Below are 14,833 nucleotides of genomic sequence, written 5' to 3'. Positions count from 1 at the left end.
ATGCAGGGCTCGAACCCATGAACCGTGAGATCATGACCTGAGCCAAAGTCGGATGCTTAACTGACTGAGCCACCCAGGTATCCCTAAAAAAAAAAACTTTTTGAATACATATATAAGGAAGTAACTTGCCTGAGGTCACCCAGCGAAATCAGCAATGTGGCTTCCAGTGTTTGTTAAGAAGTGTGTGAATCTCTGCTTTTGATTTCCCCTCTAACATAATGAAAATTTTCAAACATATTAAAAAAAAAGCAGAATTATACAGTGAACCTCCATATGCCCAGCCATTAGATTCTACAATTAACATTTTACTACATTTGCTTTATCATATATCCATCCATCAATCCCTCTTACATTTTATTGCATTTCAAAGTAATTTGCAGACATCAATTCAGCATACATATTAACTAAAGTTCAACATTAAAAAAATTTTTTTTAACATTTATTCATTTCTGAGAGACAGAACAGAGAGAGAGGGAGACAGAATCTGAAACAGGCTCCAGGCTCTGAGCTGTGTCTCAGGAGTACAGAGCCTGTCACAGGGCTTGAACTCATGAACCGTGAGATCATGACCCGTGCCATAGTCAGACATTTAACCAACTGAGCCGTCCAGGTGCCCAATAAAATCCTTTTTTTTTTTAAGGTTGAACTTTAGGGGGCACCTGGGTGGCTCAGTTGGTTGAGTGTCTGACTCTTCATTCAGCTCAGGTCATGACTCATGATTTGTGGGTTTGAGTCCTGCTTTGGACTCTACACTGACAGTGCAGAGCCTGCTTGGGAGTCTCTTTCTGCCCCTCACATGAGTGTGCTCTCATTAAACTTTAAGTTTAGCAGGGGGGGAGGGCAGGGAGTGGGGGATGGGCAGAGAGAGAGAGAGAGAGAGAGAGAGAGAGAGAGAGAGAATCCCAAGCAGGCCCCACACTCAGGTTGGAGGCCAATGCAGGGCTCAAACTCATGAATGGTGAGATCATGACCTGAACAGAAATCAAGAGTCGGTCACTTAACTGACTGAGCCACACAGGTGCCCCTTTAAGTAATCTCTACACCCAACATGGGGCTTGAACTCACAACCCCTAGATTGAGAGTCACGTGCTCTATAGACTGATCCAGCCATGTGCCCCAAAGTTCAATATATTTTTTAAGGCAATCTGCTTGTGATGTTGAAACTGGCTGTTAGTATTGCTCTTGCTCTCTGACCCTAAAGGATGATCTTGATGAAATATTTTCCCTCCACATTTTCTATAGTCTATTTGTTAATCAACAAATTGTAAAGTACAAATAAGAAAAGTCTAAGAATGCCCATGTTTTCATTAGTGCTCTGAATTAATGGCCTAACTGTAATATTTGTTGAGTGAATGCTAAGTGAACAAAGCTTTGTGAAATATAATCTATTGCAGTTTTCCACCCTGGCACTACTGACATTTAGGGCTGACATTCTTTGTTGTAGGGAACAGTCCTATATATTGTAGAACATTTGGTAGCATCCATGGTCTCTACCCACTAGATGCCAATAACAGTCAACTCTTCTTCCCTACATTGTTAAAAAAATAAATAAAAGTTTCAAGATATTGTTGAATGTCCTCTGGGGGGCTAAGTCACCCATTAAAAACCCCTAATCTAGGAGAGCCAGGGTGGCTCAGTCTGTTTAGTGTCTGACTCTTGATATTGGCTCAGGTCATAATCTCACAGTTCGTGGGATCAAGCCGTGTGTCAGGCTCCATGCTGGTGGGATCAAGCCGTGTGTCAGGCTCCATGCTAATAGCATGAGCCTACTTGGAATTCTCTCTTCTCTCTCTCTCTCTTCCCCTCCCCCTGCACGCGCTCTCTCTTTCTCTCTCAAAATAAATAAGTGGGGTGCCTGGGTGGCTCAGGTGGTTAAGCATCTGACTCTTGGTTTTGGCTCAGGCCATGATCTCATGGTGAGCCTCACATTGGGCTCTGCACTGCCAGTATGGAACCTGCTTGGGATTCTCTCTGTCTCTGTCTCAAAATAAATAAATAAAACAAAGTTTAGAAAGGGGAACCTTGCACTGTTGGTGGGAACGCAAACTGGTGCAGCCACTCTGGACAATAGCATGGAGGTTCCTCAAAAAATTAAAAATGGAACTACTCTACACCCAGCAATAGCACTACTAGGTATTTATCCAAAGGATATAGGAGTACTGATTCGAAGAGACATATGCATCCCAATGTTTATAGTAGCGCTATCAACAATAGCTAAATTATGGAAAGAGCCTAAATGTCCATCAACTGATGAATGGATAAAGAAGACGTGTGTGTGTGTATACACACATACACACAGAGAGAAATATATACAATGGAATACTACTCAGTGATGAAAAAGAATGAAATCTTGCCATCTGCAACTATGTGGATGGAACTGGAGGGTGTTATACTAAGAAAATTAAGTTAGTCAGAGAAAGACAGATACATATGATTTCATTCATACGTGGAATTTGGGAAACTTAACAAATGACCATAGAGGAAAGGAAGGAAAAATAAGATACAAACAGAGAGGGAGGCAAACCATAATAGACTCTTAAATACAGAGAACTGAGGATTAATTGGGGGTGGGGGATTGGGGGATAGGAATAAGGGTGATGGACACTGAGGAGGACACTTGTTGGGATGAGCACTGGGTGTTGTATGTAAGTGATGAATCACAGGAATCTACTCCTAAAGCCAATACTATACTGTATGTTAGCTAAATTGACAATTTAAAAAAAAATAAATAAGCTTTAAAAAACAAAAACCCTAATCTAGAGACATTAGCTTATTTACACAGCATTTCCTTTCTAGGCCAATAAACTTCTTTAGTAGGTATTTTCATTCAGCCACATGTAGGTTCCTAGGAGAGAATGTTGTTCCAAAGTCAAAAGATAGAATATTTAGTTTGCTTTTTACCACAATTAGCTCTGTGACCAAGTTTAACTTCTGAGTTTTAGGTTGGTTTTCATTTGCAAAATAAAAAAATATATATCTGAAAGAGCTTAATAAAAATTAATCAATTTCTTTTTTTAAAGAATTTTTTTAATTTTTAAAATTTATTTGAGAGAGACAAGCATGCATGCCTGTGCACATGCATGAGCAGGGAAGGGGTGGGGGGAGAGAGAAGGAGAGAGAGAGGAAGAGAGAGAGAGACAGACAGACAGACAGAGAGAATCCCAAGTAGGCTCCATCTTGTCAGCTTGGAACCTGACTCAGGGCTTGAACTCACAGACTGTGAGATCATGACCTGAGCCAAAATCAAGAGTCAGATGTCCAACCAACTGAGCCACCCAGGCACCCTCAAATCAATCAGTTTCCAAATTGCATTGATGATAATGACCTAACATATCATTAAAATGGGAGAAAAAATAACTTTGTTCATTAAGGGAGGAACTGGGTTGCCAATTATATATGATGAAGGCTTAAGGTACTGTAGTTTAAGCATTATCATAGGAATTCCACTCTTTCCTCTTATATTTTATTTTACTTTTTTGGTTATTCTCTGAAGAGGGCAATTTGTTAGTTGTCTTTCAAAATTAAAAATGCATGTTTCTTTAAAAATAACTTAATTTTGGAATAATTTTAGATGTAAAAAAAAGATAAAAAATCATAGAGATTCCTGTATACCCTCATCCAGACTCCTCAAATGTTAACATCTTACCTAATCATGAGAGATTTGTCAAAACTAAGATGTAAAAAAAATTTTGTTTACATTTATTTATTTTTGAGAGACAGAGTGAGACAGAGCACACGTTGAGGAGGGGCAGAGAGAGAAGGAGACACAGAATCTGAAGCAGGCTCCAAGCTCTAAGCAAACCTTCAGCACAGAGCCTGATGCAGGGCTCAAACTCACAAACCCTGAGATCATGATGTGAGCCGAAGTCAGAGCCCAACCGACTGAGCCACTCAAGCGCCCCCAAAACTAAGGTTTTAACATTGGCACAATACTATCAATTCTTCTATATACAGACTTTATTAGGATTCACCAGCTTTTCCACTAATGGCACTTTTTTAAAAAGTTTATTTATCTTGAGAGGAAGAGAGAGCACAAGCAGGGGAGGAACAGAGAGGGGGTGACAGAGAGAATCCAAATCAGGCTCTGCACTCTCAACACAGAGCCTTATGTAGGGCTCAAACTCAGAAACTGCGAGATCATGACCTGAGTTGAAAACAAGAGTTGGATGCTCAACTGACTGAGCCATGTAGGTGCCTCCTAATGGCACTTATTTAAGAATAATCATTTTTTAAAATATTTTTTATTTAAAGTAATCTCCACACCCAATATGGGGCTCAAACTTAGAAATCCGAGATTAAGAGTTGCATGCTCTACTGACTGAGCCAGCCAGGCACCCCAACAATAAACTTTTTATTTTAAAGCTTTTTTTTGGGGGGGCGCCTGGGTGGCTTAGTCGGTTGGGCGTCCGACTTTCGCTTGGGTCATGATCTCGCGGTTCGTGGGTTCGAGCCCCGCGTCGGGCTCTGTGCTGACTGCCAGCTCGGAAATAAATAAATAAATAAAAATGAAAATTTAAAAAAAAAGCTTTTTTTTTAAATTTTCATTTTTATTTATTTATTTATNGAGATCACGACCTGAGCCAAAGTCGGACGCCTAACCGACTGAGCCACCCAGGAGCCCCTAAACATTTTATTTTAGAATAATTTTCATTTTCAGAGAAGTTGCAAAGATAAAATAGAGAGTTCCCAGATACCTTTCACTCAATTTCCCCATAATGCTAACATCATATATTATTACCACGGGACATTTGTCAAAACTAAGAAATCAACATTGGTACATAATTATTAACTAAAGTAGACTTTGTCCTTTTTTTCTGTTCCAATACAAGATACCACACTGCATTTAACTGTCATGTCTTCTTAGTCTTCTTGGCTCTGTAGGTTTGTCTTTCCTTGTTCATAATCTTGGTAATTCTGAAGAGTCAGGTATTTTATAGACAGAGTATCCTTTAACTTGGGGTAATCTCATGTTTTCTCTGCATATTTCTTTAAAAATTATATTATTTTTATTTTTTTAATGTTTATTTTTGAGAGAGAGAGTATGCAAGCAGGGGAGGGGGGGAGAGAGAGAGAGAGAGAGAGGGATGGAGGATCTGTAATGGGCTGTGCTGACAGCAGAGAGCCCAACATGGGGCTTGAACTCACCAACCATGAGAGCATGACCTAGGCCAAAGTTGGACGCTTAACCAACTGAGCCGCCCAGGTGCCCTTACTTTTTAATTTTTTTAAAATTTAAATGAATATTTATTTATTGAGAGAGAATGTGTGTGTGAACAAGCAGGGGAGGAGCAGAGAGAGGAGAGAGAGAGAGAATCCCAAGCAAGCTCTGTACTATTAGTGCAGAGCCTGACATGGGGCTTGAACTCACAAACCCATGAAATCATGACCTGAACTGAAATCAAGAGTTGGAGGCTTAACTGACTGAGCCACCCAGGCGCCCCTCTGCATATTTCTTTTGACACACTAATTGCACTAAGAAGAATTTATCTTACAGATATTCTCCCACATGTGAAAAGTGGAATATATAAGGCTAATCACTGAAACATTTTTGTAACAGGAAAACATTAGAAACAACCTAATGCCCACCAAGAAGGAACTAGTTGGGGTGCCTGGCTGGCTCAGCTGGTTAAGCGTCCGATTTTGGCTCAGGTCATGATCTTGTAGTTAGCTGAGCTTGAGCCCTGCTTCGGGCTCTGTGCTGACAGTACAGAGCCTGGAGCCTGCTTCCGATTGTCTCCTTCTCTCTGCCCCTCCCCCACTCCTGCTCCTGCACACGCGCTCTCTCACTCAAAAATAAAAGACATTAAAAAATTTAAGAAGAAAAAAGAAGGAACTGGTTGAATTAATTATGGTATATCCATATAATGGAATACTTTCCAAACAATAAAATATTTTACATTAATTTAAATAAAGACTGAGGAAGTTTTTTATGTATCGATCTTTCAGATCTTTAAGACATGTTAAGTGGAAAAGCAAGGTATAGAAAAGCCAAGTATAGTATGCTGTCGATATACTGGAGGGATAGGGGAAACATATATATACACAATATACAATATTCTATATACAATAGAATAATTTCCTAAAATTTCTTTTTTTAACCTAAAAAATCTCTTAAAATTATACAATATAAAAGCAAAATTTAAGGGTAAAAATGATCATTAGATATATCTTACTCATCTTATCTCACTTTATATACTCAAATAAATTCAAGGCAGATAAAATGTTCAAGTAAAAAAGGTGGAACTGTTAACATAGTAGAACAAAGGGAGGGGCTTTAACAATGTTCTTTAAGGATATCCGAATGATCGTGGTCTCAATGACACAAACCCCAGAATATTAGTATGTTTGTGGGTGTGTTTTTTTTAAAGAAACCTCTTTATTGAGGTATATTTTATAGACCACAGAATTCATCCATTTTAAGTATACAATTCAATGACAGTCATTACACTCACAGAGTTAGGCATCCATCACTGCAGTCTGCTGTGAGACCACTTGTATCGTCCTAAAAAGATCCCTCTGGCCATCTGTAGTCAATGACCATTCCCACTCCCAGGCAATCACTAATCTGTCTTCTTGTCTCTATAGATTTAGCTTCTTTTTGACATTTCATATAGATGGAATCAGATGTGGGATTTTGTGTTTGGCTTCTTTCACTCAACATGCTGTTTTCAAAGTTCAACCACATAGTAGCATGTATCAGTAATTCATTCACTTATATTGCTGAAAAGCATTCCATTGTATGGATATAACATTTTGCTTATCCATTCACCAGCAGACAGATAACTGCTCTGTTTCCAATTTTTGGCTATTATGAACATGCTGCTGAGATTATTAACATGCAAGTCTCCGTGTAGACAAGGATCTTCATTTCTCTTGGGTATCAAGATACCTAGAAGTATAATTACAGGGTCATATGGCTTAACTTAAACTTTTTAAGAAACTACCAAACTGTTTTCCAAACTGAAAAACATTTTTATATTCACACCAGCAACATAAGAAGGTTGCTGCTTCTCTTCTTCCTGGCCAACATGTATTATTGTCTTCTTCTTTTTACTTTTTAATTTTTAATTTTTTAAAAAATGTTTTATTTATTTCTGAGAGAGAGAGAGAGAGAGACAGCATGAGCAGGGGAGGTTCAGAGAGAGAGGGAGATACAGAGATACAGAATCTGAAACAGGCTCCAGGCTCTGAGCTAGCTGTCAGCACAGGGCCCGGTGAGCGGATCGAACTCACAAACTGTGAGATCATGACCTGAGCTGAAGTCAGATGCTTAACCGACTGAGCCACCCAGGTGCCCCTGTCTTCTTCTTTTTAAAAAAATGTTTATTTATTTTGAGAGAGAGAGAAAGAGTGCGCACACACAAGGGAGGGGCAGAAAGAGAAGGGGAGAGAATCCTAAGCAGGCTTCTCGCTTTTAGCACAGACCCCTACATGGGGCTCAATCTTATGAACCACAAGGTCATGACTGAGCTGAAATCAAGAGTCGGATGCTTAAACGACCGAACCACCCTGGTGCCCTTTGTCTTCTTTATTATGTCCATTTGTTTATAGTAAGTGTAAAATGGTACCTCACTGTGCTCTGAACTTGGATTTCTCTAATGAATAATGATGTTGAACAACATATTACATGCTTCTTTAGCTATGTCTGTCTTTTTGGGGGAAATGTTATCAAATATTTGCCCATTTTATTTTATTCTTAATTTTTAAAGTAGGCTCCATGCCCAACACGGGGCTTGACCTTATGACTGTGAGATCAAAAGCTAGAACCTCTAACTGACTGAGCCACCCAAGCACCCCTTGCCCACTCTAAAATTAAGCCAGCTTGGCTGGCTAAATCAGTAGAGAAAGCAACTCTTGATCTCAGCATCATGAGTTCAAGCCCCACACTGGGTTGTAGAGCTTACTTAAAATAAACAAATAAATAATACTGATTATATTTGATTACATAAAAATGAAAATTTTCTGCATGGGAAAAAATATCATATGCTAAGTACAAAGATGAAAAAAACTTGAATAAAAAAAGTGCAAGACTTGTACACTGAAAACTTCAAACATTATCGAAAGAAATTAAAGACCAAAAAAATGGAAAAGCAGCTCATGCTTATAGACTGGAAAACTAACATTGTTAGGAAGGCACTACTCTACAAACTGATCTACAGATACAATGTAATCCCTATCAAAATCCTAGATGCTTTTTTGCAAAATGACAAGGTGGTTCTAAACTTTAAATAGAAATGCAAGGTACTGGGGCGCCTGGGTGGCTTAGTCGGTTAAGTGTCCGACTTTCACTTAGGTCATGATCTTGCGGTTCGTGGGTTCGAGTCCCGTGTCGGGCTCTGTGCTGACAGCCAGCTCAGAGCCTGGAGCCTGTTTCAGAGTCTGTGTCTCCCTCTCTCTCTGACCCTCCCCTGCTCACGCTGTCTCTCTCTGTCTCCTAGAAATAAATAAAAATATTAAAAAAAAAAAAAAAGAAAAGAAATGCAAGGCACTTGGTAAAGCCAAAACAATCTTGAGAAAGAAGAAAAGTACAAGGACTCACACTTCTTTTTTTAAAAAACTTTTAAATGTTTATTTTTGTGTGTGTGAGAGTGAGCGAGCATGAATGGGGGAGGGGCAGAGAGGGAGACACAGAATCTGAAGCAGGCTCTAGACTCAGCTGTCAGCACAGGGCCTGACACAGGGCTTAAACTCACAAGTGGTGAGATCATGACCTGAGCCGAAGTCAGAGGCTCAACCAATCAAGCCACCCATTTTTTTCTTAATGTTTATTTATTTTTGGCAGAGAGACACAGAGACAGAGCGTGAGCGGACAAGGGGCAGAGAGAGCGAGGGAGACACAGAATCCAAAGCAGGCTCCAGGCTCTAAGGCACCAGCAAAAAACCTGAGGTAGGGTTCAAACTCATGAACCGTGAGATCATGACCTGAGCTGAAGTCAGAAGCTTAACTGGCTGAGCCACCCAGGCGCCCTTCACACTTGTTGATTTCAAAACTTACTACAAAGCAAATTAAGGCAGTGTGGACAGAGAAGACAAATACTGTATGATTTTACCTACATGTATAATCTTAAGAAGCCGAAATTATAAAAACAGGATGGAATGGACTGCCAAGGACTAAGGGGTAGGAGAAATGGGGACATATTAGTCAAAGGGTGCAAACTTCCAATCATTAGATGAATAAATTCTGGGGATCTAATGTACAGCATGGTGATTACCATTAGTATGTTATATTGCTAATATACTTCAGCTAAGGGCTGAAAGCTGCTTAGAGAGTAGATGTTAAATGTTCTTACCATACACAAAAATAGTAATTATATGACATGATGGAGGTGTTAGCTAATGCTCTGGTGGTAATCATTTTGAACTGTGTACGTGTATCAAATCACACTGAACACCTTAAACCTACATGATGTTATGTCAATTAGATCTTAAAAAAGCTGGCAGGCAAAATGGCAATGTGGCACCAGCAGAAGGTAGATATACAGATCAACAGTACATAATTCAGAGGTCAGAAATAACCTCTCACATTTGTGCTCCACTGATTTTTGACAAGGACGCCAAGATCATTTAATGGGGAAAGAATAGTCCTATGAACAAATGGTGCTGGGACAAGTGGATATCCATCTCTAAAAGAATTCAGTTGAACCCATACCTCACAGTGTATACAAAATTTAACTCAAAATGGATCACAGACATAAATGTTAAAAGCTAAAACTATAAAACTCTTAGAAGAAAACTTAAGAGTAAATCTCTGTGACCTTGGATAAAGCAATGGTTTCTTAGATATGCCACCGAAAACACAGATGACAAAAAAAAGGAGAGAGAAATTGAACTTCACCAAAATTAAAAGCATTCGTGCTTCAAAGAGCACCATAAGAACGTGAAAAGACAACCACAGCACGAGAGAAAATATTTGCAAGTCCTATGTATGATGAGGGACTTGTATCCAGAATATATTACAAGACTTTGTTACAAATCAACAATAAAAAGACAGATAATCTAATTTAAAAAAAGGAAGGGGCACATGGGTGGTTCAGTCAGTTAAGTGTCTGACTTCAGCTCAGGTCATGATCTCACGGTTCGTGAGTTCAAGCCCCACATCTTGGCACCATGCTGACAGCATGGAACCTGCTTGAGATGCTTTCTTTATCCCTCTCTCTCTGCCCCTCTGCCATTTATGCTCACTCTCTCTTTCTCAAAATAAATAAACTATGAAAAATAAAAATAAAATAAAACCAGGCAAAGAGGGGTGCCTGGGTGGCTTATTTGGTTAAGTGTCTGACTCTTGACTTCAGTTCAGGTCGTGATCTCACAGTTCGTGGGACTGAGTCCTGTTGTCAGGCTCTTTGCTAACGTAGGGAGCCTCCTTGGGATTCTCTCTCTCCCTCTCTCAAAATAAATAAATAAAACTCTAAATATATATATAAGGGCACCTGGGTGGCTCAGTCAGTTAAGCATCTCACTTTGGCTCAGGTCATGATTTCATGGGTTCATCAGTTCCAGCCCCACATGGAGCTCCATGCTGACAGTGCAGATCCTGTTCAGGATTCTCTCTCCCTCTCTCTGCCCCTCCCCAACTTGTGCTTTCTCACTTTCTCAAAATAAATAAATAAATAGATAGATAGATAGACTTATATGTATAAAAAAAAGGGTAAAGGATCTAAATGGATATTTCTCCAAAGAAAATAAATAGCCAAGAGACAAATGAAAAGATGTTCAACATCATGTAATCAGGAAATTGCAAATCAAAACGACAATGTGTCCCCACTATACAGCCATTAAGATACCTAAAAAAGGGAGACAATAACAAGTATTGTCATGGATATTGAAAAGCTGGAGCCCTCACACATCATTGATGGTACTGTAAAATGGCAGAGTAACTTTGGAAAACTGATTTTCGGTGGTTCTTCAAAATGTTAAACAGTGTTACCATATGACTTCCAAGAGAATATATACCCAAGACAATTGAAAGCACATAAGAATTTGTACATGTATGTTTATAGTAGTAGTATTCATAATAGCCAGAAAGTAGAAGCAATCCAAATGTCCAACAACTGATGAATGGATAAACAAAATGTGGCATATCCACAAATGGAATATTATTTGGCCCTAAAAGGAATGAAATTCTAATACATACTATATGAACTTTGAACTATTATACTAAGTAAAAGAAGCCAGACACACCCACGAACTGTGAGATCATGACCTGAGCTGAAATCAAGAGTCAGACGCCTAGCTGACTGAGCCACCCAGGCTCCCCCAAAAAGAAAACTGATTTTAAACATCCAAAATTGTATCTTACAATAAGCAAGAGGCAAATTAAAACAAGACAATACCTTAGCAAAATGACAAAAAGGATAAATGTTATTATTGTGTTCATGAGGATGTGGAGAAAGAGGTACTGCACATTGGTGGGGATATAAACTGCAACATCCTCTCTAAAGGGATGTAAATAAAATAAATATAAAACACATACTTTGAGTTAGCAATTCCACTTTTAAGATTTCATGAGTTCTACTCTCACATGTATACAAAGCATGTACAGGGGTACCCCATGCAAAGTTATCCAGAATTACACAAGAATGGAAACAGTCTATGAGTTGACTAAAAAATTATGGTGCAGGCATACAATATGCTACTATAAAACCATTACAAAGAATGAAATAGATCTATATGTACTGATAAGGAACAAATATCAAGTTATACTGTGGAAAAGCATTTCATGTATGATACTCCTGGTTTATAAAAGAAAAAAGATGGGACACACACACACACACACACACACACACACACACACACAATAGGTCTATGGTCTATGGTGACTTAGAACTTGGGAAAAAGTAGGAGGGAGACTTATATTTCACAGTTCTATACTATTTGAATTTTAAACATGAATTAGTATTACTATAGATTCTATACTGCAAGCATATACAAACATCTAACACAAAGAAAATGAAAATGTTAATTTGAAAAGATATATGTAGCTCTAGGTTGACTACAGTATATTTACAATAACCAAGATATGGAAACAACCTAACTGTCCATCAATGGATGAATGGATCACACACGTGTGTGTGTGTGTGTGTGTGTGTGTGTGTGTATAAAATGGAATACTACTGAGACATAAAAAAGAGGGAAATCCTGCCATCTGCAACAATATGGATGGACCTCAAAGGTATTATGCTAACTGAAATAAGACAGAGAAAGACAAATACCATGTAACTTCACTTCTATGTGGAATCTAAAAAACAAAACAAAACTCCTACATACAGAAAACAGATTGGTGATTGCCAGGGGGGAAAGGGTGAGGGGAGTGAGAGGGTAAGAGAAATGGGTGAAAGGTGTTAAAAGATACAAACTTCCAGATATAAAAAAAATCAAGTCATGGGAATGTACTGCACGACGACTACAGTATATAATACTATGCTGAATATTTAAAAACTGCCAAGTGAATACATCTTAAAAGTTCTCATCACAAGGAAAAAAAATTTTTTTTGTAGCTTTGTATGGAGACTGATAACTAGACTTATTGTGGCGATCACAGTATATACAAATCTTGAATCATGTTGTACACCTGAAACTGGTATGTTATACATCATTTACCTCAATTAAAAACAAACAACGGAGCACCTGGGTGGCCCAGTGGGTTGAGTGACGGATTCTTGATTTCGGTTTAGGTCATGATCTCATGGTTAGTGGGTTTAATCCCTGCACTGGAGTCTGTACTGACAAGTACAGAGCCTGCTTGGGATTATCCCTCTCCCTCTGCCCCGCCCCCTTCAAGATAAATAAACTTAAAAAAAAAGGTAAGAAAAGAACCTGTATTTGAATCCTGCCTAAAAAGTCTCTTCTCGGCAAGTTCGCAAAAGAGCCTGCTCAGCAAGATGGTGTAAAACGGCCTGGTGCTGGCAGAGCTAATCCACCCCCGATTCCTGGAAGTGGTGCATTTTCATCCATGTACTGTTCAGCTGCAGAGCCGTACAGTTTAGGGGATACTGTTAATGCTTGTGAAGCAACAGTAACTGAAGAGAACGAATGCTTACCACGAATAAAAAAAAAACTTGCTAATTTTTACTGAGTACAAGTAAGCTCTTCCCATGCATTTACTCAGGTATTGCTCACCGTGGTCCAGTAAAGTGGGTACTATTTACCATCTTACAGTTGAAGAAACTGGCTCAAAGATGGTGATTTGATGAATGCTCACAGCCAGCAACCAGACAATCTAATATGAGTTTGGAATCTGCAAACTCCTTGTCAAACCACAAGGGGAAAGGACATGCCTAGAAGCCAGAACTCCCGACTCCTGCGTCAGAGAGCTTCCATCAGACCTGCGCAGCTTCGGAATAGCAGAGAAAGGCCAAATCGGCCTGGTAGGCACGATTCTGGGACCCCGCTTCCGGGACCCGGCCCACCCCCAGGAGCACCACTCGGGGACTGTTTCCCGGCATCCTCCCCGCGCGTCTGCTCACTTCCGGCCCTAAGTAGGCCCAAGCAGAAGCATCACTTAGCCTGCACCGTGCTCCTTCGAAACGCTCTCCGCCGGGGTTCCCGGCTCTATACCCTCATCCCACCCCCGCCCCCGCCTTCTGTCAACACAGCCCCTTTTCCTGCCCTGCGCCCCCCGCCCCGGCCCCAGGGCCCGAAGCTGATGACCGCCCTCACCTCCTCTCTCTTCGCCTGCCACGGCCTTTTACAAACGCGGCCAAGCTGTTCGCTGTAACGACAATCGTTATTGGTCAGGGCCGCCCACGCGCGGTAAATACCCGCCCACTCCGTTCGCGTTGTCTGATGGGAATTGTAGTTTACTCCTGTAGGCGGCTAAGAATTGCGGCCGAATGCGGTGGTGGAGTCTGAGCTAACCTGGCGGCTGTAGTGCCCAGTGGGGCCTGAGTGCTTCTGGCCGACCCTGCTGGGATAGAAGGCACCGAGACGGGGCGCCTGGGTGGCTCAGTCGGCTAAGCGTCCGGCTTCGGCTCAGGTCATGATCTCACGGTTCGTGGGTTCGAGCCCCGCGTCGGGCTCTGTGCTGACAGCGGGCTCATCAGCCTGGAGCCTGCTTCAGATTCTGTGTCTCCCTCTCTCTCTGACCCTCCCCTGCTTACGCTGTCTCTCTCTCTCTCTCTCAGAAATAAACATTAAAAAAAAAAAAAGGCACCTAGACGGTTCTAGGGATGATGATGACTGCTTCAGCCCTGAGAGAGCCCTATTTCTGGTAGAATTCATTGGTAATTGATTTTAAAAATCGCCTAAGATTATCTGCATTATTAGCAGATATTCACCATAATGTAGCGTTTTGTCAAGGGAGGTCATGTCCACCAAAGTATTTACTGTTTCTAATAACTGTGTGTTTATATCAAGTTATCTTTTACTACTTTAGTTACATGCTGACATACTACTTGAACATTTTCCCTTGTAATGAATTGAAATCGGCTTCCTATGTGTTTTAGTTCTGTTCCTTGGGAGTCATCCAGAATAAACGTTTGTTCATGGTTAAAGATAGCTTCTGAGTGCAGTGTGTTAAGGATGAGGACTGTGTGTTTGAAAACTGTGGAATGAGATTTCCTGCAGTTTGGGCCTTGTTTCTGTTACTTACAGAATGGTTATGTACTTATAGGATTACTTACAGGTGGTTGTGTAAGAACCTTAGTCGTCTTATCTATTAATAAGAGAAATGGTCCTTTCCAGGACTCTAGTTTGCTATGTTTTTTTCAGACTGGAGGTAAAGGGAGAAGGGCATGCTTTTCCAGAAGATTGTTTCCAATTTTGTGATTCCTGTTTTAATTATAAGCTTTTAAAATGATCACTATAGGGGCGCCTGGGTGGCTTAGTCGGTTAA

At 40.2% G+C, this 14,833-nt stretch overlaps 1 protein-coding gene across 5 annotated transcripts in view; it reads right to left on the bottom strand.

Moving 5' to 3' along the window:
- Positions 1-13,690, bottom strand: part of CUNH2orf42 (chromosome unknown C2orf42 homolog) — a 34,044-nt gene extending 20,354 nt beyond the window's left edge. For 2 of the 5 annotated variants that reach the window (XM_077766345.1, XM_077766349.1), the window contains exons 1-2: positions 13,660-13,690; positions 130-210 (exon numbers count right to left, since the gene is read on the bottom strand). The gene's annotated coding sequence lies outside the window, so the exon portion shown is untranslated. Of the gene's footprint in view, positions 1-129; positions 211-13,119; positions 13,392-13,659 lie in introns of those variants that run through there. The other 3 variants (XM_077766346.1, XM_077766347.1, XM_077766348.1) reach the window with 3 other exon arrangements.
- Between the last annotated feature and the right edge of the window lie 1,143 nt (positions 13,691-14,833).

The sequence above is a fragment of the Crocuta crocuta genome, unplaced genomic scaffold, assembly GCF_008692635.1.
Source record: "Crocuta crocuta isolate KB4526 unplaced genomic scaffold, BGI_CrCroc_1.0 scaffold113, whole genome shotgun sequence".
In the NCBI taxonomy this organism is placed as follows: Eukaryota; Metazoa; Chordata; class Mammalia; order Carnivora; family Hyaenidae; genus Crocuta; species Crocuta crocuta.
The sequence above is the reverse complement of the archived record's forward strand: the minus strand, read 5'-3'. Positions and strand labels throughout refer to the sequence as shown.